Raw genomic sequence first — 25883 nt, forward strand, 5'->3', positions numbered from 1 at the left:
AGAATACATATTTACTAGAATATATATGAAATAGTACTGTACCCAAACATAAAATGAAGAATGAACATTTGCAATACTGGAACTCAATGTATTATTCATGTTTTGAAATGCTAGATATGATAGCTAATGTTATATCTACTGGACTGAGTGTATTTTGACCACATAGTTTGTCAATTGTTTCCTCTGGTTCTGTTTGTGAGAATATTTTAAATAAGGATTTCTAATTTTAGTATTGTAGAATAGATGGCCTGTAACCACTTGAAATCCTAAGTAGAACAAATATAATTGGTTCATTCATGATTACAGGGAAATTCTCATTTCTAGATTGTTGAATTTAAAAATTAATCACTAACTGCACCACTGGCTGTTATTGTTTTTCAACATCTAATTTTCAAACTGAAACTTACGTCTCCAGTTGGCCTCATGATCTGACCTCAGACTTAGACTTGGCTTTCTTGCATTGCCAGATACCTGACAGTGGATTTCAGGATTTTGCAGGTCCCATAACCACAATAGGCAACATCTTGTAATAATCTCTTTTGATACATAATTACCTTGTTGATTTTGTATTCTAAGAAACCCCAATTCAGCTTTTACATATTTTATATTATACATATTCATATTTCTTCAAATGTACGTTATATCTTTTTTCCAAATTCCATAGGGAATTTAGATAGAGTTCATGAATTTCATTTGCTAAGATTTGGGACTTCCATTCTTTCAGGTAAGCAAATCTTTATTTACATATTCATTTTCTAATGGTAGAGGTGAACTTTTATTCATGAGTTATAACACTCTCATTCCATTCTCATGTATATCATTTGACAAACAGATTTCAGTACTCTGTTTCCTTGGAGTCCTATGCATTTCATTATATTTTCCCAGAAAAATTTATTTAACACTGTAGATGCACACATATAAACTGGTTTTTTATATTGTAACAGCAATAAAAATAACAAACTTTGTATGGTGGGTATTTGTGGTTATTTTTTATAGTTTACTGATTTTATAGATTTACAAGTATTTAAGCACAGATTTTTTACTACATTCATTTCAATCATTGCGTTTTTCCCACTTTATAGTCATGCTAAATCATAGAAAATTACGTGTTCTTATTTTTGTATTTATTCACTTTTATTTTCTTTTTATTGCCATATATGAATTGTGCAAAGAGTTGACATGGTGATATTAATATACATATAATGTATTTCGATCAAATTCACTAGATTTTTTGTTTTTATTGGCAGATCAAAAATTCAGAGCCTGGGAACTGTCCCTGAGCTTATTTGTGCTCTATCATTTGAGCCACATTGCCACTTCTGCCTTTTTCTGAGCAGTTTATTGAAGATAAAAATCTCAAGGCCTTGCTGGGCGCAGTGGGTCATGCCTGTAATCCTAGCTACTCAGGAGGCTGGGATCTGAGGATCGTAGTTCAAAGCCAGCCCAGGCACTGAAGAACATGACCCTTACATCTAATTAACCACTAGAAAATGGGAAGTGGCACTGTGGCTCCAGGGGTAGGGTGGTAGTCTTGAGCTGAAGAATTCCGGGACAGCGTCCAGGCCCAGGGTTCAAACTCCATAATCCCCCAACACACACACACACACACACACACACACACACACACACACACACACACACAGAGACAAATCTCAAGGTCTGGTCTGGACCGTGGCCTAGTGGTAGAGTGCTTGCCTAGCATGTACGAAGCCCTGGGTCCAATTTCCCGGTACCACATACACAGTAAAAGCCAGAAGTGGTGCTGTGGCTCAAGTGGCAGAGCATTAGCCTTGAGCAAAAAATGTCCTTAGACAGTGCCCAGGTCCAGAGTTCAAGCCCCAGGACTGATCAAAAACAAAACTCAAGGCCTTTCTTGCTCAGGCTCTCTGCCATTCTCAGATCTTAGCCTCCTAAAGAAGCTAGGATTATAGGCATGAGCCACCATCTCCGAGCTTCAAATTTATTCTTTTGACTTTCTTCCCCCCACTACCTCTTCTTGAAAATAATTTAATTGATTCCATTCTTATCTCAGTGATTTATCTCAATGCAGACATAAATCTTAGAATAGAAAGAATCAATTTCTTTCCTATTACCTATCACTCAATTGTTAAGTTGTAAACAGAAGTAGTTAATTCTACTCATGTATTCTTTATAACTGTTGCTTCCATTGGAATGTGAATAATCTTATGGAGAAATTGCATTTTCCCCCCAGGTATTCTCTTTGCTTTCCACTTAATTTTAGTCCACATTTCATTGTTTGTGACAGATGCTACAATATCTCTTCCAAAACCAAATCATGTCTGCACATTATTTAAAGCAGTTTCCCAATGCCTACTCAATGGAATCCACCTACTAACAATGATGTAAAAAGTTCTATGTTCATAGCATTTTATTTTGACAAACTACCTAAAAAATAATGTTTCTATCCTGATAATCTATGAAATAAAATTGGGGAAAAATTAGGTCTAAGAATGTGCCAAACCAAGCTATTTTATTCAGAAAACAAAATACCTTTAAACTTTCTTATTTTCCATGAATTTCCAGTTCATTATTAGGATCAGTTTTGACCTAGACAGAGGCAAAGGTATAGTAAGAAATTTATAGTTTATCATTTAAGCTTGGTACTGGCACAAGACCAGGCCTGAAGACCAATGGAATAGAACTGAGGACCCAGATATTAAACCACAGACCTATGGCCACCTAATCTTTGATAAGGGAGCCAAAAAAGATAGAATGGAAGAAAGACAGCTTCTTCAACAAATGGTGCTGCAGAACTGGTTAAGCACCCTGCACTAGAATTAACTCCAAATGGATCAAAGACCTCGAGGTAAAAGCCGACACACTGAAAACTTTACAAGAAGGAATAGGAGATACACTATGCTTCCTTGGCACAGGTCGATACTTTCTTAATAAGGACCAAGAATCACAACAAATCAGAGAAAGGCTAGATACGTGCAGAGCTTCTGTATGGCAAAGGACATAGCTAGTAAATTAATTAGGAAGCCTACAAAATGGGAGAAGATCTTCACTAACCATACAACAGACAAAGGCCTCATATCTAAAATATAACAACAGCTCAAAAAGTTGAATCACTCCAAAACTAATCTCCAAAGAACCATCCCATTAAAAGATGGGCCAAAGACTTAGAGTCTTCTCTGAAGAAGAAATGAAAATGGCCTATAGACACATGAAGAAATGCTTGACATCTCTAACCATAAAAGAAATGCAAATCAAAACAACTCCAAGGTTCCACCTCACTCGAGTTAGAATGGCCAGGATCAAGAAAACTAATAACAACAGATGTTGGAGGGGATGTGGCCAGGAGAGATCACTACTACACTGTTGGTGGGAGTGCAAACTCGTTCAACCACTATGGAAAACAGTATGGCAGTTCCTCACAGAACTCCCCTATAATCCAGCAATTCCACTACTTGGCATTTACCCAATCATCTAGAAACAAGGACATACTAAATCCACTAGCACAACGATGTTCATTGCAGCACTATTTACCATAGCAAAGATATGGAACCAACACAAATGTCTCTCAGTTGATGAGTGGATCAACAAGATGTGGTATTTGTATACTGTCAGAAAGATTGACATCGCCGCATTTGTAAGGAAATGGAAAGACTTAGAAAAAATTATATTAAGTGAAGTAAGCCAGAATCAAAGGAACATAGGTCCAGTAGTCTCCCTCATTTGTCATAATCAGTAGGAAACTTGGGCTCTCCTAGCAGAGATTTACAATAGAACAAAATCTAGAGACATAAGGCCATATAATATGACACTAAATATAAGGACCTCCACGATAAAGAAACAAAAGCCATATAATAAGTGATTGTTTTCCTTAATGTACTATGTTATCTCTCATCTCTTTTGCTATCCCTTGCTTATCTCATATTGTTACAATATTTCACCTTGTCATCTGATATTTTTTATATGTCCTTAATTGGTTATTTGAAATTGGATAGGGAAGCGGGGAAATCATGATGAGCGGTGGTAGGGGGAGAGGGAAATGGGGACCATGTCATGAGAAAGGGTATCAATGTTTGTGAAGTAATGCACCTTCTATCTGGTGAATATAATGTAACCCTTCTGTTTATTACAATAAAACAAAGATACAATAAGAAAGAAAGTGAAAAGCACTGCAGGGCTCTTTTGGAGCTGAGGAAAAAAACATACATTTTGCACTGAACATATGTATATATATATATTATTGTAAGTATATATCTGTGTAATATTAATGCATAAAAATAGATAGCTGAAAGTCCAAGATTGAAATGAATTCCAAATAATTTTGGAAACTAAACTCATAGTCACTGTACTTGTGCCTGTTTGTCCCCATTAATTTTGTTAATTAAAAAAATGTCAGTGACAGGTAACAGTAAAACATTTGGCAAATATTTATTAGGAATAGCTACAAACAAAACATCATGAAACATAAACAAGTATTATGCAATATTAAAATAGAAAATGTACATCACATTGTTTTTATATTAACAGAGCATGTTATTATGTTTTTCACTTTGAGAAATAACTGTGATTATCTGTGAGCAGAATATTAGTAATATGTAATTCTAAAAATTTGAAAGCTAACCTAAAACAGACCAAAAATGTTATAAGGACTTAACTCACATTTACAGTATAATAATAGAGTAGATACAGGAACCTAAATATTTAATATTAAATATTAGTATTAAAATATGAAATGTATGCAACTCTAGTTTGTTGTCAAATACGAATATGCTACTTGTGTTTTGTGTACATCAGTTGTCTATTGTTTGCCAAGATATAAATAGAAGACACTAAATGACCAAAACTAGGATGAAAAATAAGATCCACTACTCAGAAAATATTTTTTTATATTACAGAAGCCAAAAGACAGCAGTACTACCAGAATGAAGTTCACTGTAGTTACTGTAATGGACAGCAGAGTCAAAGTAGTGAGCAAAATAGTCTGACTTATGTAAACCTATGGCAACAATTATAACATCAATACAAATAAAATAGAACACCTAATAAAATTTTGTTTTGTCAATATAGACAGAAAAGTTCCAGCTTAAGTGAACTGAAGTCTAAATTAGATTATAAAGCAGTATCACAGTCAGTCATTTGGCAGCACAGACCAGCTTATAGGATCAAAATGGATCCTATGAAGTAGAAGCTAGAAAGCCCCTAACACACTATGAAAGACTTACATTGTTAGTATTTAGCATCTTCTATAGAAAGGAAAAGAGCCATTCCCTAGGTAACTGTATTTTGGGGGAAGGAGATAATTAGTTCTTTTGGGGACTACTGGCATGGGCTCCTATGTGATTCAAAATATTACTTTAGCCCTCCATTCAGAGTAAAATATTATGATTGTCATATAAAGGATATTGAATGAGTCCCTCACTTATCTGTGGTTCTTCCACAATTTCAAAATACATAACTGAACTTCATTATACTTGTAGAATCCTGCTGATGGTTCCCTGTCTTGAGGATAAAGATGGAGATGGTAACAAAGGGCAAGTGATAGGCTTAGAACTGCCTTTTTAGAGGGAAATAATAAATCACAAGCAATTAATTTCTGAAGAGATTGCATAGATGAATAGCACTGTTGAAGACATGAAAGGTACATGAATGTATTTATAGCACCTTCATATTCAAATATCCTATGTGGTCTGTGTAGAAGACAAATGAATTTAAAAGAGTTCTAATGATTCATCCTGTGTTTAATCAAATGGTGATTAGACATAGTTTAATTGCTTGAGGAAATTAGCACATACTCTTGTATTTGGTATAAAGCCACTGATGTGGCAAATGCTTTTATAATCTATATTCATAATACTCAAAGAAGTTTACTACCAGCTGTTTTGTCCATTAATTCTACTAATATAATATAAACTCCACATTTTTAAATCCACAGTTTATCTTATAAGGAATTCTGGTCACCGTTTCTCTCTGTAAGATAACATACTGATCAGTCACGTTAATGACATCATCCTTATTGAGCCGAGTAATCAAGAAACATCAGGAAGCAGGTACTTGAAAGGGGTGAGATGGATTCTGGGATAAGAGGTAGATGGATGAAGAGGAGGAGAAGGCACACATAAAATATATGGAGAAGTGGTCCAAAATTATAGCTTCCAGAGCACTACCAGATTCCTCCCAGACCATTACCATGGTAGAACAGGAAATACCTTATTTAATTATATGTTATTTCTAGTAGACCTCTTATAGGTGCCAGAAGATTTCAAATTCCTTTGAGAATATGTTATCCTCTTCTGTACTCTTTCTGTACCTTTTGTTTGTTTCCATAACTAAAAAACTTAATGTAAGGTATGCACCATATTTCAAATAATGTAAAAGTTAAAACTTGGAAACTTTTTTCATTATTTGCATTTTCTTCTCAGTTGTTTTGGAGTGTGCAATATCATGAGTAATAAAACACAGCATGTGTCCTTATTTTGTATGTCTCTATAATATAGCTATGGAGATTTATGCTTAATATATCTCAAATAAGTCTTGAAAATAATATAGAGGTGTTAAAGCAAACTAGAGTAAATTTATATAACAGTAATCAGCAGAAGATTCAGTTGAATGAATTTTCAGCTTTTTCATTTTCTAATTTCCTCATATCTTTGAATGTTTGTGATCCTCTCCTAATGCCCTCTTTTAGTTTCACTTTGTATCCCATCTGTAGATTTATAGACACTTTCTCACTACAACAAATGGAAGAAAGCATGTAGTCTATGATTTTTTGGGTCTGGGTTACTTTGCTTAATGTAATTTTTTCAAGTCTTTTCATTTATGTATGAATATTACAATATTCTTTCTGATGGAAGCATAGCATTCCAATGTGTATTTATACATATGCTTGATACATTCATCCACTGAGAGGTTCCTGGGTTGATTCTATACCTTAGCTATGGTAAACAATGCTGCAGTGAATATGATTGTGTTGATAGCTGTAATATGGTCTGGTTTGTGATTTATGGATAAAGTCCCCAGGAGTGGAATTGCTGGTTCATATGGAGCCTCCATGTTTAGTCTTTTGAGGAACCTCCCTACTGCTTTCTAGAGTGGTTGACCAAGTTTACATTCCCACCAAGAGTATAGTAATGTTTCCTTTGACCACATCCCTACCAGCATCTATTATTATCAGTTTTTTTCTTGAGATTTTTGTTTTGTTTTGTTTCTTGGCAAGTCCTGAAGCTTGAACTCAGGGTCTGGGCACTGTCCTTGAGTTTTCCCAAGATTAGCTCTCTACTACTTGAGCCACAACACCACTTCTAGCTTTTTCTGTGTATGTGATACCAAGGAATTGAACCCAGGGTGTATGCTAGACAAGCACTCTCCTACTAGGCCTCACTCCTAGCTCCTAATTAGGTAAAATCTCAATATGGTTTTGACTTATATTTCTTTTATAACCAGGGATGCCAAATATTTCTTTGTGTATCAACTAGCCATTCTTCCTTCTTGTGAAAAGTCTTTAAGACTTTTGCCCCATTTATTGATTGGGTTATTTCTTGGAGTGTTTCTTTTTCCAGGGTTTAATTTTTTGAGCACTAATTATATTTTAGATATGAGGCCCTTGCCTGATGCATAGCTAGTACAATCCATCTCCCATACTGTGGAATTTCTATTTATCTTGTCAGTTAGGTCCTTTGCCAAGCAGGAACTCTCAGTTTGATGCATTCCCACTTATCTAGTCTTTCTTTGATTTGTTGTGATTCTAGATCTTTAGCCAGCAAGATTCAATCCATGCCCATATTTTCATGGTATCTGGCCTTACACTGAGATCCTTGATCCATTTACAGTAAAATTGATTCTGGTACAAGGTGATATGTAAGTGTGTAGCTTCAGTTTTCTGTATGTGAATAGCCAATTCTGCCAGCACCATTTGATGAAGAGGCTGTCTTCCATCCTGTGTTTTTGACTCCTTATCAAATATTAGATGGTTTTAGGTTCTTCTATTCCATTTAGTTCTGTTCTGTGTCAATACCCATCCTTTTATATTACTATGGCTTTGAAATAGAGTTTGAAGTTTGGTATCAACATTTCTGCAACACATTGTTTTTCCTGCTAAGTACTGTTTTTTCCTGTTCAGTTTCTTTTATTATTCCATATAAATGTTTAGATTGTTTTCTTTAAATCATTACAGAATGTTTGTTGAAATTTTGATAAGCATTACATTGAATTTGTAAATTGCTTCAAGCAGTATTTCTATTTTCATAATGTTAATCCATCCAGTACAAGGGCATGGAAAGTTTATATTTACACTGTTCAAAACTGCTTCAGTTACTCTTTTCTGCTGGGGCCCGCCGGCAGCAAACCAGGGTTGCAAATTGGGATTCCTGAAAGAGGGGGCAGGGACTAGGAAAAAATAGAAGAGAGACAAACAGATGGGGTTCCGGAGGGCTACAGCCCAAATCAGGAGCCACAGCTTAAGAAGCCTGTAGCCCAAGTTCGTAGCCCAGTTTATTTCCAGTTCTGACCTCAAATACACTTCTTAAAACTAAGGAACTGCCAGGGGCTACATTCGTACAAACAGTATCAAGTCCCAGACAGGTAAATGAGAAGCTATTGACACAGGCCAAAATCATGATAAGAGCTTACTTCCTTGTGTACTCAATTGTGCGGGTCCAAGGTCACTGACTCCACAGTCATGGTCACTGACCCCACAGTTGGTCCCCAACACTTTTCAATATTTAAAGTTCTGGTTTTAGTTGTTGTTATTGTAGACACACAGAGGGCTTACAGTAACATGAATCAGGTGATGAGTGTAATTCTTTATGGACAATGTCTCCACTTCCCATGCTTTCTCCATTTTTCCTTCCCATTCCCAAGATGTACAATTCACTTTCAGCATAGTGTCTAGTGAATACCACTGTTGTATTTGTTCATCCTTGTTACACTTTTTCTGTGGCCCCTTACCCTTCCAAATACAAACAAACTAACAAGACAAAAGGAAAAGAAAACAAACACAACAAAACATACTGGGATATGATAAAAATGAGCACTCAAGATAATGATTCACTGAGGACAAAGAAGAATATGATTAGGAGTGGTTGATAAAGTTTTCATGACAGATATCCTTCACATCATTGATTAAGTTAATTCTTAATTAATCCTAAAGTACTTAATACTTTCTTTTGAGACTGTTATAGAGTTTCTTTCCTGATTTAAGTCTCACTCTTCTCATTCTTGGCATACAGAAAAGCTACTGATTTTTGTTGGTTCACATTCACTCCAATACTCCTCAAAATCTTTAATAAAATTGAAAGAGAAAGATCATTCTATTAAGACAGAATAATGATAACAAAACAAGGGGAATCGTCAAAGTAAGAGAACTATAGATCCATCTATTTGATGAACATCAATTTAAAACTGGTAAATAAAATTCTGGCCAACTGAATTCAACAACTTATAAAAAGAAATTATACCCTATGATCAAACAGAGTTCATTCTAGGGTTTACAAATCTGGTTCAATATGAGCAAAGGAACTAATGTAATCCAACACATTGACAAAAGCACAGACAAAGACCACATGATCATCTCAGCAAATGCAGAAAAAGCATTTGACAAGATTCTACAACTCTTTATGTAAAATCCCTGGAAAATCTAGGGATACATGGAATATTCTTCAATATTATAAAGGCTGCACACAACACTCCTATAGCCAGCATTATACTTAATGGTGAAAAGTTAAAACTATTTCCTCTAAAATCAGGAATGAGACAATGATGTTAACTCTCTTCACTGTTCTTCAATAGCATGTTGGAATTCCTAGATCAAGCAATAAGGCAAGAGGCAAACAAAAAAGGGATCTAAATAAAGGAAATAAAATGTAAAGCTATCTTTTTTGTAAATGACATGATTCTGTATTTTAAAAAAACCCAAGTTACTGGAGCTAATGAAACACTTTGGTAAAGTAGCGGGATATAAAATTAACCCACAAAAATCAGTAGCTTTTCTATATGCTAATAATGACAAGATTGTGTAAGTTTAAGGCTGTCAGGAAAGTTACCTGCATACTATCACAACCAAACACATGCAAAAATACTTGGGACATGGCTGAAGTGAAGGAGCATTTTATTAATACCTTTAAAAATACTTAACAATTCCATTAGCCTAAAGAAAAAGTCTGGTGCATTGTCCATTCCTTTGTTTTATCTTCTGGGTACAATAATAGATTCATAATGTTAAGTTTGATGCTTAGGCAGCCAAAATGGTTTATGAATGCAGAGTAGGGAATCCAATAAGAAGCTTATTTTACCATTCTGATGTACTAAAAATAGCCAAAATAACCAAATAATTTGTTTTTCATTCATCAAATATGCTTAATTGAAATCTTTGTATGCCTTCACAGTTGTAGATAGAGGAATATTAATGTACAAAGAAGCTAAATATTTACATCATAAAGTAATATTATACTATTAGATTACCCAGTGAGAAGGTATTATTTTCATTAAATTTGTTTTCTGCCAAATTGTTTTTAAAAAGTGGGCATATTTTTTAAAAAATCAACAACTTATTTGGCTAACATATAAAGTAAATAGCTCAGTGAACATAAATGACATTGTGACTTAAATAGTAGTAGTTAAAGCATTAACACAATAAAAATGGAAACTATTTTGGAGTAAATGCAAGTTGTCAGTGGGAGAGATGATGTTTTCTTTACAGTCCTTTGTATAGTTTATTGTTTAATAAACAATTATTAAGAAAACATACCCTAGAATGTGATAAAGACGTAATCCAACTGGCCTGGAGTGTGCCAGATTGTGTCTAAATTCCAGCCTCCTCATAGAACTACTACCTGACTTTAACCTCAGTAAATAAATTACTTGCATCTCAGAATCTATCCATACAATGAGTTAATTATAATGCTTATAGAATTATAGTTTTGGCAAAGGGATTTTGTTTAAAATACAGGTTATATTTTGAAACTAAAATCTCCATGACGATCACCATCTTCATATGTGAGCTGTGTAAGTATAAAGGAAAGGACATATTTTTATTATACCCTATGAAAAGCTTGCTTTAAATGTACATAAATGAGCCTATCAGTCTATTAAATTACTCTTTCCAATGACATCATTCTAACAGCAGCACATGTAGTTATCACATTGAAGATCCAGAAATAGGTCTGATAAACTGTGATGGGGGCTGTTTCTTCATTTTACTGTCTCTTAGGACATTTTGAATGTCCTAGTTTGAATGGACTATGCCAAATGGATAGCATGATACTGGGCAACAAGTGGGAAGCATTAAGAAGACAGGAATTCGTGTAGTCGAGTCTTATTCCTGGTGTGAGCAAGCCCAGGATGATCATTATTGATACAGGAAGAAATTCCTCAGAGGTAGGAAAGAAGTCCAGGAGAACATGTTGACTCATAGAGCAAAATTAGGAATTTCTCAGTGCTTTCAAATTTATACTTGAATATATATATATTCATATTCATGTATATATTTAGGTGAATGAGGAAAATCATATAGAAAGAGCTTATGTTTGACTTTAGGGAAAAAAGGAAAACAGAGAAACACACATTACAAGTTCAATTTTCAGAGTTGTATTGGCTATGTCATTCTTTAGACAATTTCTGCAAAGCAAATCTTAATTTGAGACATTATTTCTATTGAGCATGAGTTTTCAAGCTTACACATATCATAAAATGAAATCATGATATATAACAATTTTATGTCCAGACAGTCTACATAAAGAAGTGAGTTTTAAATAGCAATGAGTCCAGCTTGCTCACAGTAAAACCTTCCTTTTATGTCCTTTTAATTAGAGTACAGGCTTCTCCCTTGGTACTTAATATTATAGATAACACTTCTAGTTGGAAAGGCATCGTGAATTTGTGCTGGCAGTTGAGAATATGGGATCTTGTGAGAAGTTGTTTTCAGCAACAAAACCAAAATAGGGTGTCTGTAAACAGATTAACATAATTCTATGAATTCTTCATGATTATTACTAGTTGACAATAAAATCTTGCTAGAGATTCACAGCATATGTTATAGATTTTATGATTCTATATAACAGTTGTATTTGTGGCTTATTTACTTTTGAACAAGTTTTTTCCAAGAACTCTTCATTATACATTTTAACTATAGATAAAATATTATTTTCTACTTAAAGAAATGACATTTATTTTCTGTTCTTTGTTTCTCCTTTCCCTTCTTTCCTTTCCATATATATTATATATTATATATATTATAAATATATTTTTTGCCAGTCCCAGGGCTTGAACTCAGGGCCTAAACACTGTCCTTGGGCTTTCCTCAAAGTTAGCACTCTACCACTTGAACCACAATACCACTTCCAGCTTTTGTTTCTATATACATGGTACCAAGGAATCAAACCTGGGTCTTCGTGCTTGCTAAGCACTTTACCACTAGGCCAAACTCCCGGCCCCTTTCCTTTTATATTTTTGGTGCCAGATAGATAGATAGACAGACAGACAGACAGACAGACAGACAGACAGACAGACAGACAGATAAAAAAGTTTTCTGTACTTGTACCCTAGCATAGACTGTGTATTCTCAAAAGGGGTGGAATTTTTGGTTCCAAATCATAGCATAGGATGTAAACCTCATTTAGCATTTCTCATCATCAGCATGATAATTAAGTCTCTCTCTATTGTTAATTAAATATAGTAGCCAATATCACAGAGAAAAGATACCTGTGAAAAGTATCTCTGAATTTCAGCCTCCTCAGTAGCTGGGATTCCAGGCATGATCCATAGTGCTTGACTTTTGATTTCCATTTCAAATGAATCTACTATCTGAGAAATAATACTACATGAAAGTAGATATATAATAATCATATCTTATGTCTGAGATTTTCCACAAATTAATAGTGTTTTAAAATATTTTGTATCAAAATTTCCTTTGTTAGTGGCACATATATTGTACAATTTATTGTATAGCCAGTGTTTCATTTTTATGCTGCTATTTTAAAATATTTCTTGAAATAAGCATCTAACGGAGTTTTATGTTCAAATTTTGAATATTTTACACTTAGACAAATGTAATTCACTGGCAACTTTATAGACTAGCTATGCCTCTTATTTTAGCTATGATAGTTTTTATTATGCTGGTAGTTTTGATATTTTAACAGATTCACTATATAATAGTTTTGGTTTCATTTTCTGGATATAAGTGTTTTTCCATATAACTAATATTTTTCATTTTTGACTTTCACATATTTTTATTAACTTCAAATACTTTTGTGAATTTTATAGATTTAATCTTTCCCTTTGATAAACTAAAATCAAGTTGTAATTAATTTGCTGTATCTTTTAAAAATATGCTTTGAGTTTACATTTTATGTGCAGAAAATTACAATGTGCTCTTATATTTCCTAGGAAATTAATGAATGTCACATCTGATATGAAGAATAAGTAAACACACATTATCTTTGTGATTGTTGTTCTTAACATGCTGTGTGAAGTTATTTCTTTTCTCTTCTTCTCTCTCTTTTCTTTCTCCTTATCATTTTTCTCATGTTGTTACTGTATCTGTCTTTGGTAACTGGTATATTGTATATATGTTTATTTATTTATTTGAAATAGGGAAGAAACAAGGAAAAACAAGATGATTGGAAAGGGTGAGGGGAGGGAAACTGGGAGAAAAACATGAAAAGGGGTTTCAATGTTCAAGAAGTAATGTATCCACTTCCTGACAAATGTAACAGTAACCCCTCTTTACATCACCTTGACAATAAAATGCAATTGAAAAGAAATTCTACTTCACATTTACGCAGGAGCATATGAACAAAAATTATTAGTTTAAAATGTAAAATAGAGAATACCTCATAGGATACAATGAATAGGAACTAAGACAGTAGTGATGCCTTTTCCTATATTATGGAGTTAAAAGTCACTAAATTATATTAAATATTTAATAATTTTTGGAATTTGCCCTTATATTGTTTACATGATAAAGCATATGGTGTAATTCCAATGGCATCATTCTATGACTATGACAAACACAACAAAAAGAAATACATTGCATAGTTCCACTCTGTCACATGATGTTGCAAAGTAGTGAAGATTTTACTGAAAAATGTTCTTCAATCAAGAGTTATTATTTTCAAAGCCATGAGGAATATATTTCTAGGTATTATCTCAATCATGATCTTAATGAAATGTATTGAAAGTTCACACTCTGCTGTGTGTGATGATGAGCTTAGCATTACAATCATTTGAGTCTCAATTTAACTATTTCTATTTTATTTTTAGCATGAGTTTGAGGTAACTTTAGTATGCAGAAAGAGAACTACTTATTACAATATGAAATTTGGGGCTTTTTGGCTCCTCAAGTGTATTAATCAACCTTTGATTTTACTTACATTAAGTAGGGATGTGGACAATGCGTGAAAAGTGAACACAGGCCTTCTTAGATGTAGTCAATGTCTGATAGAGGCAATATTTCTTTATGTGCTAATGTACAATTTATTAAGATGAAGTCAGAGTTGGGAAAAGACAGAATAAAGCTAATATTATAAAGTGAATCAGCTGTTGACTATGATATTAATAAACATAAAAAATGTTGGATAAGGGGCCGTGGAACCGTTGGGCCGGACGCAAGTCAGAGGAACCGGAGAGCGTGGGTCTCGAGTGCTGAGATCTGGACGCGGATCCCAGCTGGAGCGATGGACAGGGAGCAGGAAGAGGAGCGCGGTTCGATGGCATGTTGCTGGCCATGGCGCAGCGGCACGAGGGCGGCGTGCAGGAGCCTGTAAATACTTTCTTCAGCTTCCTTCGACACAAAAACAGACTTTCTCACTGGAGAAGAGGGAATGGCAGAGAAGCTCATCACACAGACTTTTAACCACCACAACCAGTTGGCACAGAAGGCCAGGAGGGAGAAGCGAGCTCGGCAGGAGACTGAGCTGCAGAAGGCTGAGCTTGCAGCCAGGCTGACCAAGGAAGCCAAGGCAGAGACCCCTGGGCCACAGATCAAGGAGCTGACTGATGAGGAAGCTGAAAGGCTGCAGCTGGAGACTGACCAGAAAAAGGATGCAGAGAATCATGAGACCCAGCTCAAGAATGGCAGCATTGACTCATCAGGATGCTGAGGAGGAAGAAGAGGAAAAAGATGAGAAGGACAAAGGAAAACTGAAGCCCAACCTAGGCAATGGGGCTGACTTGCCCAATTACCGCTGGACCTAGACCCTGTCGGAGCTGGATGTGGCAGTGCCCTGTCAACTTCCAGCTGAAGGGAAAGGACGTGACAGTGGATATCCAGCGGTGTCACCTCCAGGCGGGGCTCAAGGGGCAGCCAGCGGTCATTGAAGGTGAGCTGTACAATGAGCTGAAGGTGGAGGAGAGCTCGTGGCTCATTGAGGACGGCAAGGTCGTGACAGTGCATCTGGAGAAGATTAATAAGATGGAATGGTGGAGCCGCTTGGTGTCCAGTGACCCTGAGATCAATACCAAAAAGATTAACCCTGAGAACTCTAAGCTGTCAGACCTGCACAATGAGACTCGAAGCATGGTGGAAAAAATGATGTATGATCAGAGACAGAAGTCCATGGGGCTACCCATCTCAGACGAGCAGAAGAAACAGGAAATTCTCAAGAAATTCATGGATCAGCATCCAGAGATGGATTTCTCCAAGGCCAAACTCAACTAGCTTTAGAACTCTTGGGGCTGAGTCCCCAGCCATCCAACTTCCTTTCCTATCCTTCTTGGGACTTGGGAGCCTCAGGGCTGGGCCAGGCACAGGACTGGCTCGGGCATGTGGATCCCAAGGCATCATGGGAGAAGGGCTCAGGCCTCCAGGGTCTTGTCCTCCCCAGTTGGTCTTCTGTTACACATTAAAGCTATTCATCCCCTCCAAAAAAAGTTGGATAAATTTCCATATATTTGAAGTATGTTTACATATTTCCTTTTTAAAATGAATGAAATTTATTAATAAATTTTAATAAAATGTTGTTCTTAATGTACTATACAAAGTTATTTCTTTTCTCTTTTCTTCCCCTTATGCTTAATCTCATGTGGTTACTGTATCTTATTTTGTTACCTGGTATATATAGTAGGGAAGGAAAGGGGGAAAACAAGATATTTGGCAGAGGGGGAGAGGGAAAGGGGGACAAAACCTGAGTAGGGGTATCAATATTCAAGAAGTAATGTACCCATTACCTGACAAATGTAACTGTAACCCCTCTCTACATTATCCTGATAATAAAATACAATAAAAAATCAAATAAAAATGAATACAGTCCTTTATGTTATTGTTATTATAAAAGTGGTGTACAGAGGGGTTATAGTTACATATGCCAGGTAATTGGAACATATTTTTTTAAACAATATCAACTCTTCTGTCATTTTCCTCCAGATTTTCTTTCCCAACCTCCTCACCCCCACAAGTTATACAGTTCATTTTCAGCATAGTGTCCAGTGAGTGCTGCATTTATTCATATGAATATACTATCACTGAAGAATATTTACTAATAACTTCACTACATTGTTTTAAAGAATGCAAAAGAGAAGTAAAGTTTTATGTAAGTATGGAAAGAAAGAATTGTGGTAAAATTTAGATTGCATTATCTCTAAGCTTTGAATAGATCGATTTTGTTGTTTCAATTTTTGTTGTTTTACTTTTTTTTTTTCTTTCCCTGTCCTGGGCTTGAGTTCAGGACCTGAGCACTGCTCTTGGGCTTTCTCGAGGCTAAAGCTCTACACGTGAACCACAGATCCACTTCTGGCTTTTTTTCTATGTATATGATACCAAAGAATTGAACCTGGGTCTTAGTGCATGCTAGGCAAATACTCTACTACTAGGCCAAACTCCTGGGCCTTTTCTTTTTCTTTTTATTAAGTTAGTTGTATACATGGTCTACAATTCCATTAATTGAATAAGTACAGTGTTTCTTGGTTCATATCACCCTTCCCATTGATCACAATCTGAGATGTATTTTGAAGGTTTTTTCTCTTAAATCACTGCTCAAGAAGATAGGAAAATTCAAAAGAAATATTCAGATTTTTTTGTACATTAGATTTCCAGAATTTATATTCTTTTTTTTTAATTGAGAGGCCTCGAGTTTGGCCTAGTGTTAGAGTGCTTGCCTACTAGGCACGAAGACCCGGGTTTGATTCCTTGGTACCACATACATAGAAAAAAGCCAGAAGTGGTGCTGAGGCTCAAGTGGTAGAGCTCTAGCCCTTAGAAGGACAGCGCTCAGGCCCTGAGCTCAAGCCCAGGACTGGCAAAAAAAAAAAAAAAAAAAAAAAAGGAAAATGTTAAATGAAGAGGATCTATGATTAGTGAGGGAAAGGGTACATTTCATTTTGGATAATGCTGCCCCTTTCTAGCTCTCCTCAAGTTTTCCCCTCCCATCCCACTCACACATGACATTGTTCAGATTTGACATTTCAAGTGTGACATAGTTGCCTTGGTTTAGTATCTTCTCAGCCTTTAACCAGCTGTTCTATGTTTATCATTTATCTAATCAAAAATATTTCTCTTAAATCTGTAGCATTAGAGCCCTACAGCCAATATCATGCTCAGGCATAACTCTTTTGGATTAGCATAACAGTGAACTATTTGTGAAAGATATGAGAAAATTGGAATTGAATGTGGTGAACAATTTGTGAAAGATGTGAAAAGATTGAAATTGAATGTGGGGATTGAATTGACTGTGGACACTCAATAAAGACTGCTAGTGGGCTAGTGGTCATCCATCCATAAAGGTATAAAATGAATATGCTCGGTTACAGGCAAAGCATGGGGAATAGTTAACTCTTCAATAGATGAGTGTAGCGTGGAATAGGAGCAACTGAGTCAACTCTAAGGGTGGATTTTATTCTGGGTTCTGTCGATTTTAGGAACCATCACTGCGAGGAATTACCTGCATGTCCCAGTGCAAAATTCCTCCTTTGTTCTTGAGATTTCCTATTTCTTTGAATTTGTTGCAACTGAAGTTTATTGGATCTAAGTTCTTTACATGTATGAGAAACTGCCAAATAAATCATCTTAAGGGCACTTCTGTTCCTAAAACACTATACTCAGAACACAGTAGGTAAATACATCAACCCATATTTTTAAAAATTAAGTGAAGAAATTACCATCAGTTAGGATTTCATCCCAAGCCTGTGGAGACATGGAATATTCCATTTTTAAAACAAATTATCTCTTTATGAGGCTGTTCTTCAGCCAATAGTTATTTTTTATTAAAATAGTTATAATTAGGCTCAGATAGCAATGTGCTGTGCTGATGTCTTAATTTATATCTTTGATTTTGCAAGATTAACAATGGTGTCACTAAGTCCTCTGGATGTAGACTAGGAATGTTAACTGGAGGATATGTGTGAAAAACTCTAAATAAGCACAGGCGATCAATCATGCCAATTGCTTAGGCAGGAGAGAAAATTCCCTGCTTATTGCAGGAAGGTTCTTCAGCAGAAAGAATGCAAGTCTTAGAAGTATATTCAATTTTCTGCTAAGAAAATTAACACCTGGTTTTATGCAAGAGACTTAAAAGCACAGAACTGTAGAATATCATAATAGGAAATATTTAAAATGCAATCTAATCTGTCAATTCATTTTATCCTAATATATATTTAATTTTTATGAATTTTGTGTTCAAATCCAGTTCTGGTGACGATGCACATGTATCTTAGGTTTTAAAAACAGCGTATAGTCTTGTAATTATATGTAATAATCTGTTATTAAAGAAATAATTGGAGAGCCATATAAGGTGTGACTGCTGTTCTTAATGTACTATGTTATTTCTCATCTTGTCTGTTGTCCCTTGGTTATCTCATATTGTTACAGTATCTTACCTTGTTATCTGATAGATTGTATATATGTTTATTTGTTTATTTGAAATAGGATAGGGAAGAGGGGAAAACAATATGAGGGGTGGTGGGGGGAGGGAAATTGGGACAAAAACCTGAGAAGGGGTATCAATGTTTGTGAAGTAATGCACCTTCTATCTGGAGAATATAATGTACCCTTTCTATTAATTGCAATAAAAATTAAAAAAGAAACAATTGGATATCTTTGGGGAGGTACGAAGGAGGGACAGAACTGGGGAGAAAAGAGGTCAAAAATTACAGCAGTTGAGGCCACTGAACATTCCTGAAAGTGAACTATAACCTTGGGTGGATATGGGAGTGAGGGACTGGAAGAGAATGGGGGAACAAAAGACAATTCACAAAAGGAAATTACTCATAATCCCTCTGTACATCAACTTTATAATAGCAATAATCATTTTTTAAAAGAAACATTCAAAAAATGCCTGCAAACCAAATCCAGCAGTGCATTAAAAATGATGACTAAGGGCCTGGAGTGTGTCCTAGTGTAGAGTGCTTGCTTAGCATGCACAAAGCCCTGGATTCAATTCTCCAGTACCACATACACAGAAATAGCCAGAAGTGGTGCTGTGGATCAAGTGGTGGAGCACTAGCCCCCAGAAGGTCCAAGGACAGTGCCCAGTCCCTGAGTTCAAGCCCCAGGACTGGTAGATAATAAGACAAAGGGTGAACCAGTGTAATACCAATATTCACAAGACATTATGTTGAAAATGAACTTTACAACTTGGATGAGGGTGGAGGGAAAGAAAGTTGGAGAAAATCTTGGAAAGGGATAACAGTGTTCAGGAAGTAGTGTACTCACTACCTTACAAATGTAACTGTAAACCCTCTATACCTCACTCTGATAATAAAATAAAAATAAATAAATAAAAACAAAAATGATTACTATCCATAATCAAAAGGGCTTCCTTCCAATGCATGCAAATTCGAATACTTCAGCAATCTCAAGTCAAAAACTTAAATTATTTACTAAATTAATAAACTTGATTCTCCTTATACCACCACTCTACCATCTTTATTTCACCTTTTAAAGATCTTAAAAGGCTAATTTCTCTAACAGTTTCTAAAGTTATTATGAATGTTAAGTATGGCGACAGGTGTCAAGTAAATTGAGTTGATACATTGGAGATACAAAGGTAATAATTACTAAGTACAATGATACATAACAATAGAAAATCAGGTAATTTTATAAAGAAAAATATATGTGCTTTGGAGCTTTGGAAGAAAATTTCATAGAAGTAACACAGGGCTGAACTGAAAAACTCCAATACTTTGGGCTTTGAGAAGTAAAGACCAATACCCGTCATTAACTGATAGCAATGTTAGAACATTTCCTGTGAAACTAGAACATGTCAATAATCAACTCACATCATATGTCCATTCATGCATGTATGATAGCTATGAGCACATGAATGTTTATATCTCTCTGACTAGCTGTCACCTATCTATCTTCTTGGATGAAATACATGTGGCAATTTTGGAAATAATGTACATGTAAATAGTGCATAGATACACACACACAAATCACATAATCATAGGAAATACATAAAGAGACTAAAGGGAAATTTTATGAGGCATTTTCTTTGCAAATTTGAAAGCTATGTTGTGAAAATTATTCTGTCACTGGGCAACAGTGGCTTATGCCTGTAATACTAGCTACTCAGGAGGCTGTGGTCTAAGGATCATGGTTTGAAGCCAAAGGTAGCAAAAGAGTCTGATCTCCAATTAGCCACCAGAAAACCAGAAGTACCCTATGGCTCAAAGCAGTAGAGAACTAATTTTGAGTGAAAAAGATCAGAAACAGTTCCCAGACTCTGAGTTCAAGCCCCTTGACTGTCTGACTGAATAAAACAAAGAAACAAATAAATAAATTATTCTATCATTTTGTCCTTATGGTTCCTAAAAATTCATCATTTTTTAAACTCATGTGCCAAGCCAAGCCAAAGTATTGAAGATAAATGAAATTTGTTTTATTTTTTCTATCTTCCTCCTCCTCCTCCTCCTCTTCTTTGTTGTCGTCGCATTTTATCCTTGTGATAACATATACAAGGTTACAGTTACATTCATTAGGTAGTGGGTACATAACTTCTTGAACATTGATACTCCCCTTGGTTTTCTTCCATTTTCTTTTCCCACCCCATCCTAATCATCTTGTTATTCATTTTTCCTTCCCTATTTCAAATAAATAAATAAACATATATATTCTAGAGTTCATTTGGCATAAATGTCATCCTATATGGACATACGTGAACAGCTTTTGAGCTATTTAGCTATGGTAAATAATGATAAAATGAATGTGATTGTATCAGTCACTTTAGTATGGCCTTGTTTCTGGACTCTTGGGTGAATGCCAAGGAGTAGGATTTCTGGGTCATAGGGGAGCTCTATGTTTAGTCTTTTGAGGAATCACCATACTGCTTTCTCTAGTGGTTGAACAAGTTTACCTTCTGGCCATATCTGTTGTTATTAGAATTCTTGATAATGGGCATTCTAACTGGAGTGAGGTGGAATCTCATAGTTGTTTTGATTTGCATTTCTTTTATGGCCAGAGATGTTGAGCAGTTCTTTATGTGTCCATAGGCCATATTTCTTTCCTCTCCAGAGAAATCTCTCTTTAAGTCTCTAGCCCATCTTTTAGTGGGATAGTTGTTTCTGTGAGGATTTGTTTTTGAGATATTCAATTTTTTTGAGCTGTAGGTATATTTTAGTTACTAGGCCTTTGTCTGTTGTATGGTTAGTGACGATCTTCTAGCACTCTGTGGGCTTTCTATTTAACTTTCTAGCTATGTCTTTTGCCATACAGAAGCTCTGCAATTTAAGCATTCTCATTTGTTCAAACTTCCTCTAATTTCTCGTGTTTCTTGACTTTTATTAAGAAAATTTGGACCTGTGCCAGTGTTTCCTAGTGTATCTCCTATTCCTTCTTATAAATTTTTCAGGGATCTGCTTTTACCTAAAGGTATCTGATCCATTTGGAATAATTCTGGTGCAGGATGACATATAAGGATCCAACTTTAGTTTTCTACAGGTGCTTAACCAGTTCTGCCAGCATCATTTGTTGAAGAGGTTGCCTTTCTACCATCTTGTTTTTTTAGCTCCCTTATCAAAGATTAGGTGGCCATAGGTCTGTGGGTTGATTTCTGGGTCTTCAGTTCTATTCCATTGATCCTCAGACCTGTTCTTGTGCTAGTAACAAGCTGTTTTGATTACTATACCTCTGCAATACAGTTTGAATTTTGGTATTGATATATTTCCAGCACTGGTTTTTCTGCTAATGATTGTTTTTGATACAGAGGGTCTTTTATCATTATCTATGAGTTTTTATTGCTTCCTCTATTTCATTAAAGAATGACATTGGAATATTGATGGGTATTACTTTGAATTTGTAGATAGCTTTTGGCAGTATTGACATATTCATGATGTTAATTCTTCCAATCCAGGAGTATGGGAGGTTTTTATACTTCCTTAGTTCTGCTTTAATTTCTTTTTTTTTCAGGTTTTTAAAGTTTTCATCATAAAAGTACTTTACTTCCTTAGGTAAGTTAGTTCCTAAGTATTTGATTTTAGGAGGCTACTATGAAAGGAGTTGCTTTCCTGATTTCTGTTTCTCTCTTCTCTTTTTTGGGTTTCCAGCCATTGATTTTTTGAGTGTTAATTTCATACCCTGCTACTCTGCCAAAGTTTTGAATCAGCTTGAGTAACTTGGGAGTGGAGTCTATAGAATTCTTTCAATGTAGAATCATGTCATCTGCAAAGAGGGAAAGTTTCACTTCCTCTTTCTCTATTTGGATCCCCTTTATGTTTGCTTTTTGCCTTATTGCTCTAGCGAGGAATTCTTATATTATATCGAAGAGGAGTGGAGAGAACAGATATCCTTTTCTGGTTTCTAATTTTAGAGGAATTTAAAGAAGTAATACAAAATTAAAAATATTAACACTGAAAAATAGGTGATTGAGTCAATAAAACACAATTTGAATTATGTATGTATAGAATGAAGAAGGACATGAACTAATTGCTCTCACTGTGTTTCTAGGAGTAAACAGATCCACAACGAAGTATAAAGGGCAAAAAGGATGAAGATAAAATGGACACAAAAGGAAAACAATGATAAAGGTAGTAAAATTTTAAAATTATAGTTAGGGAAAAGTCTTCAGTTTATCTGGGGAAACCTGTGTTGCCCCTGAATTCAGGATTCGGTCTCTTGGTAGAGTCTCTGATTTCCTGATGGTCAGTTTTCCTTTGGCTTAGTTGGATTTTCCAATCAGTTTGTTTGAGTGGGCAGAATTAGTTCTGCCTTACAGATTTGGGGTCTTTGTGACTGCCCACCAGGCTAATTTACTGGCAGGGGATGTGCTTTATGTGTCTTGCAGGAGAAAGTTGGCTGCTTTCTGTAGCTTGAATGTGGATGGAATTGTATCTTTTCTGGGATCAAAGGTGAGCTTCAGAAACCCTTTGACCCAGCCTGGAATCACTGTGGTTTTTTTCCAGCTCAGCTGAGAGTGGCTGAGGTGTGAGACGCCTCTAACTTTGTTTACTAGATAGGAAAGCTGCTCTGCCCTGGGAGGAATTTCTTCTTTCACTGCAGGGAATGAATGCCAGGCTAAGCTGATTCTAGTCAGATTCCTTTGTTCAACTGAAAACTGGTGCTGTAGACATACTTCCCAGGCTCCAGTTATCTGCTGGTTGGTCTGGCAGGGTCTCTGCCAGTAGCCAAGATGGCACTGAGCTTGGCTGGTGGGGAGAGTCTATCTTCCCAGAGCTGTTCTGTGATAAGGAGTGAGACTGTCTTTTGTAGGGTCCTCTTGGTTCCCCTTGGTTTTTGCAGCTATCTGTGATTTATCTCTGTTTGTAGCCCACAGGAGGAAGATTTCTGCTCATAGTCACCAGGTCTACACTGCAAGTAAGTGAAGAGCTGAGTGCTCATACTCTAGCACCTTTGTCTGGCAGATGCTCTGGAGAATAGCTATCACCACCACCACTGCTGTTGCCACTGTAGCCACTGGTGAGGACTCAAAACTCAAAATTTTCTTCTTAAGCAGGCATCCTGAATTTTTCCTCTCTGGCCAAGATCTCTGTGCTATTATGGCTTACTTGATATGACCCTAGCCACAAATTGTTCCCTAAAATGTTAAAACTGGCATCTTGGTGAGTGCTCAGACAGACTCACATTAAACCTTTGCCATCTTCCCAGAATCCTCTCTGAAGTTTATTTTTTTGAAGAAAGTAAATAAAGTCTAAGTTGTTTTCTAGATTATTTATTTACATATGGTTGTTACTGTTACATTAACATGAGTGAAGATGGTGTGGCCCTGAACAGTGTGTGAGGTGTTGTACCATAGTCCTAATATTTATAATTAATCTGGAATTTTATGTCCTCAAAAGCAGCTTCTCTGAAATTGTTACTAATCACTAACAACAACAAAAAAGCTAAAGCATTTGTATTCAACTTCTCAGATTTCTCTTATTGGAAAGGTTTTTATTCCATATTTTAAATGTTGACACATCAAATGCAGTCCATCACTGATAGCACAGTTATTTTCCCGTTATCCATAATATTCTTTTATATTTGTTGCAGGCCAAGTATAAACATAAAGTTATTTATTATGATCAGAATCCTTATTAAGAAGAGTTGTGTGTGTGTATTATTGGAATGATTTAAATCACAGGGTGATATTTTAAAATGAGAAGAGTGAAATGGGTATGAATGATGTTCCCTAAATTAACTTACTCATACAAAAGTAAATATATCATTGGATTTAAAATTTACTTAACAACTTCATGGACTTTAGTTTCCTGGGATTAAATTTTCTAACAGCCTTTGGACAGATTGATTAGAACAACACAAATGGAGCACAAAAATGATCAATAAGAGCCAAGTGCAGTATTCTGCCACGAGCAACCAGGCACCAAGGGCTCCTACCTACAATCCCAGGTACTTAGGAGGCTGAGAACTGGGGAAAGTTCATAAGAATTTGTGTCAATGGAAGAAGTTGAGCATAGAGATCCAATGATGCTCATACCAGCAACATGAATTCTAAAATAGGTGGATCACCATCAATGACTAGTGTAATAAAAATAAGACTGTCCCCGAAACAGTCACTGTACAAAGGAAGTGGAGGTGTATTTAGCTTAGTGACAGATCATCTTCCTAGGACAGATGTGTACCACAAAAAGAAAGATGGAAAGAAGCACTCAGTAGACTGTGATATAACGACTCAGGAGGCTGAGCTCTGAAAATCATGGTTTAAAACCAGATGGTGGAAAAAATCTGGGAGATGCTTATCTCTAATTAATTACCTAAAAGTCAAAAATGGAGCTGTAGCTCAAGTGGTAGACAAGTAGCCTTGAAGTAAAGACTAGGGAGAGTGTCCAGGCTCTGAGCCCAAGCTTCAGGACCTGTACACACACACACACACACACACACACACACACACACACACACCAACAACAACAACAACAACAACAAAAGCAATAACTTCAGTTACGGAGGAGACTGATATCTGAGAATGTCAAGACAACTTGGGGTGTTTATTGGACTCTTGTCTCGAATTAACCAGCAAAAGGCGGAAAGAGTGGAATTGTAGCTCAACTGGTAGAACTCCATCCTTGAGGGGCTGGGAGTTTGGCCTAGTGGTAGAATGCTTGCTTAGCATGAAATAAGACTTGGGTTCGATTCCTTGGTACCACATACATAGAAAAAAAAGCCAGAAATGGTGCTGATGCTCAAGTTGTAGAGCTCTAGCCTCGAGAAAAAGAACCCAAGGTCAGTGCTCAGGCCCTGAGTCCAAGGCCAGGACAGGCAATAAAAAAAAAAAAATAAAAATAAAAAAGACCTCCATCCTTGAGTAAAGAAGGTAAAAATACAGAACATGGACTAACAGTTTAAGCCCCAGTACCTGTTTCAGTAAAAGTAGAACAATCTATAGAGTCATTCTTGTCACTAACATTCTCATTATTGACCTGGGAATTTGTTTCCACTGAGTGAATACACACGTGACTTCTCTCATATTTTCTGTGAATCCTTTCTTTTTATTTCTCTGGGGTGTACCTTAGTTGGCACATACACTACGAGC

The 25883-nt window shown here is 35.9% G+C and overlaps 2 long non-coding RNA genes and 1 pseudogene across 2 annotated transcripts in view; all 3 read left to right on the forward strand.

The window, feature by feature from the left end:
* The window catches only part of LOC150065705 (uncharacterized), a 724813-nt gene extending 708447 nt beyond the window's left edge, over nt 1-16366 (forward strand). The window contains exons 6-7 of the long non-coding RNA XR_016534977.1: nt 665-724; nt 16331-16366. This is a non-coding gene — a long non-coding RNA (uncharacterized LOC150065705). The remainder of the gene's footprint in view (nt 1-664; nt 725-16330) is intronic.
* On the forward strand, nt 14643-15816 carry LOC150065707 (nuclear migration protein nudC pseudogene; annotated as a pseudogene).
* A 5907-nt stretch (nt 16367-22273) lies between the features above and the next one.
* On the forward strand, nt 22274-23928 carry LOC150065708 (uncharacterized). The gene is made up of 3 exons (XR_016534791.1): nt 22274-22347; nt 22844-22923; nt 23663-23928. It is a non-coding gene; the product is annotated as an uncharacterized LOC150065708 (long non-coding RNA).
* Nucleotides 23929-25883: the final 1955 nt, after the last annotated feature.

Source organism: Megascapheus bottae, chromosome 3 (assembly GCF_031878675.1).
Source record: "Megascapheus bottae isolate mThoBot1 chromosome 3, mThoBot2.hap1, whole genome shotgun sequence".
In the NCBI taxonomy this organism is placed as follows: domain Eukaryota; kingdom Metazoa; phylum Chordata; class Mammalia; order Rodentia; family Geomyidae; genus Megascapheus; species Megascapheus bottae.